The sequence below is a fragment of the Arachis hypogaea genome, chromosome 5 (genome assembly GCF_003086295.3).
Source record: "Arachis hypogaea cultivar Tifrunner chromosome 5, arahy.Tifrunner.gnm2.J5K5, whole genome shotgun sequence".
Lineage (NCBI taxonomy): Eukaryota > Viridiplantae > Streptophyta > Magnoliopsida > Fabales > Fabaceae > Arachis > Arachis hypogaea.
In genome coordinates, this window is record NC_092040.1 from 36,794,664 (window position 1) to 36,798,199 (window position 3,536).

Consider the following 3,536-nt stretch of genomic DNA (forward strand, 5'->3'; position numbering starts at 1 on the left):
TGGTAGCATAGTCCAAACCAACAATGAATTCTCACAATCAAATGTTAATTCAAATTAAAGTAATCGAGATCAAGAGTAATTCAACCTCGGGTCGTGCTCCCTAAGAGTTGCAATTAAGTGTTATATTAATGGCTATGGGAGAGCATGGGAAATTGGGATTGCAAGAGAAGCAAAGAATGTAAGTAACAAGAAAGTAAATGATCATGCAAGGAATTAAAGAAAAGCAAGTAAAAGTCACAAAAATGGAAATCAAGTGCTAAAAAGGGTTCTTGGTGAGAATTGGGTAATTAAGGATTCCTATCCTAGTTATGGACCACAAACATGAAAATTGCGTGAAATTTATCCCAATTAGTCAATCCTACTTGAGAATTAGTCAAAAGGGCATAATTGATTCCAATCCCTAAGTCCTAGTCAACACTAGTGGGTCACTTAGAGTCAAGGGAAACCAAACCAATTAACAATCCTCAAACAATGCGGAATGGACATCCACAACTCAATTTCACCCAAAATCCCAATTTCTCAACTAAGAGTGTGAAAACTAAACATGCAAGGAATTAAAAATCAAAGCAATGAAAGTCAAAAGCAATAAAATGCAAGGCAAGGAAACTTTAAATGCAAGAAACTTCTTGGTAAGCAATTGAGAGCTAACGTTGCCTATCCTAGACATTGACCACAAACATATGATGATTATGAAGAGTTAATCCTACTTAGTTAACCTTACATCGAAGATAAGTCAAATAAGCATAGTTGATTCCAATCCCTAAGTCCTATGTCAACACTAAGGGGTCACATAGTGTCAAGGGAGACCAAATAAACTAACTACTCTAATGTATCAAACAATAATAGACATCAATAACTCAAGGATCACCAAAGTCATCAATTCCAAGCCAAGAGTGGAGAAAAGCTATGTAAAAACTAAGCCAAGTATTTTATCAAACACTTGGTGTGCATGAAATAAAATAACATTATATTACATTAAAATAAAAGCTAACTACCAAAAGCAAGAAAATGACCATAACAATTAAAGAAAGCATTGAATAAACATAAACTATAATTACATTAATTCAAAATTAAAATAACAAGAGTCTGCATAAACATAAAACTGACAAAATAAAGGAAATAACAAGAGAAATGAAGAAGAACAAAGATACAATAACAAAAAATGACAAGGAAAAGTAAATGAAAACAAGAATTAAAAGTAGAAATTACAAGAAAGTAAACTAGAGAATCCTAATTCTAGAGAGAAAGGGAGCTTCTCTCTCTAAAAAATGAACTACATGATTAAAATCTTACCCTAATTGCTCCCCCTTTCACATGGAAGGAGGACCTCTTTGATATAGCACTCAATCAACTTCAGAAGGTCCAAAACTCGGCTTTGGAGGCCCAAAAATTGCCCCCAGCGATTTGCATTAAATGAGTCACGTGCTGGGACCTGTGCGACTAGCTGATTTTCTTTCTGTGCGTACGGACAGGGAGTTGTGCGTATGCACATATGGCCGTGTGGTTCTTGTGCGTACTGGTGTGGTATTTTATAACCCACACTACTAACCGGCAAGTGCACCAGGTCGTACCAAGTAATACCTTAACGAGAGTAAGGGTCGATCCTATGAGGATTGATGGATTAAGCAACAATAGTATTTGATAGGCTTAGTTAGGCAAGCAGAAATGGGTTTTGAGATATTCAAAAGGTTTAAATTCGAAAAATATAAAAAGGATAGACAAATAAATAAGTTGGGAATAAAATAAGGAGAAAACTGTTAAGGCTTCAGAGTTATCTATTTTTTCGGATTAACTTTTCTTACTAACTATTTTAATTATGTAGGATTTAATTTATGGCAAACTATATGTGACTAGACCCTAATTCCTTAGACCTTTCTAGTCTCCTCTAAAATTTATTAACTGCCAATTCCTTGGTCAATTAATTCCAATTAGAAGCTACATGATCAAATTCCAGTTTACATGCCACAAAAACTCTAATTATCCAAAAATAAAAAGATTATATGTCACGTATCCCGTTAAATTCAGATAATTAAAATTTAGGAGAATTTGTTTTCAAGCTGTTGTTCAAGTAGAGAGCTTTTCCAAGTTTTACAGGAACTCAAATAGAAAGAGGGTCATACTTCCGTTCCACCCAAATTCATAAAATAAAGGACGAAAACAATTCTTAAATTATAAATCTACACATGAATTAAAATAGAAAAAGCAATAAAATCAATCCATACAAATAGATAGATCTCCTAACCTTAACAATGGAGGATTAGTTGCTCATGAAATGTGAGATGTAAATTTGTATAGAATTCTATAATGGAATCCCCCTAATGTAATCTCTACCTAATAGAAGAGAAGTCTCCCCTATTTTTATCTAATCCTAATTAATTTAAAATCTAATATTTTAAATTAAGATAATATCTTTTCCTAAAAGATAAGATTTAAAATCAAATTGGAATTTAAATCAGAATTAACTAACTACTCCGCGTCTTGTAACGTGGGGACCACTTGGCTTCATTGGATCCGCGCCTAACTTGGGTGCTAAAAATGGGGCCCAGAAATCACCCCCAACGTTTTCTGCGTTTTCTGCACGTGGCGCATGTCACGCGTACGCGTCAGTCACGCGGACGCGTCGCTGGTCTTCTTCGCAAGTCACGTGGACGCGTCGGTCACGCGAACGCGTCGCTAAGCAAATCTTCACATCACGCGTACGCGTCAGTTACGCATACGCGTCGCTATGGATACTTCTAGATCACGCGCACGCATCAGGCACGTGTGCGCGTCGCTCCTCGCAGCCATCTCCTTTGATTCTTGTGCTGCAGAAACTCCATCAAATTCCGCCGAATGCTACCTAAAATAAACAGTATTGCACAAAACTCAAAATAGCATCCATAGTGGCTAAAATATAATTAATTCTTAATTAAACTCAACAAATTAGATGCAAAGTCACTAGGAAAAGATAGACAAGATGCTCACGCATCACAACACCAAACTTAAACTATTGCTTGTCCTCTAGCAACCAAAACTAATATAGGCTTATGATGTGAATTTGCATGAGAATGAGAGTTCGATTAAGCTCGTGTCTCTTCTTATAGTGGGGTTTACAACTGCAATCCTGAATAGGTTTGGCATCTCGCTCTCCTTTGAATCAGAAGAATGTTAATGTCATTCGGAATTAGAATCCGGTTAATATTATTCTCTGATCTTTTTTTTATTTCAGTTTAATCCTTGAACACAGCAAAATTTACTTTAATTTATTTTTCTTTGGTGCTTTGCACCTTGAGCCTAGCCGTGACTTTAAATGTTTTGTCTCAAGAGTTACTTGACACAGAAACACCACAAGCACTTAACTGGGGAACTCTCTTTGAGTTCTGATTTTTCTTTCAGTTACTCCCAGACAGTGGTGCTCAAAGCCTTTGGCATACTCTGTTAAACGCACTTGGTCTCGACTCTAAGTGTTTTGTCTCAAGGATTACTTGACACAATCACACAACAAGCATATGACTAGGGAAACAACTCTTTGAGCTTTTAATCATGTTTGACCTTCA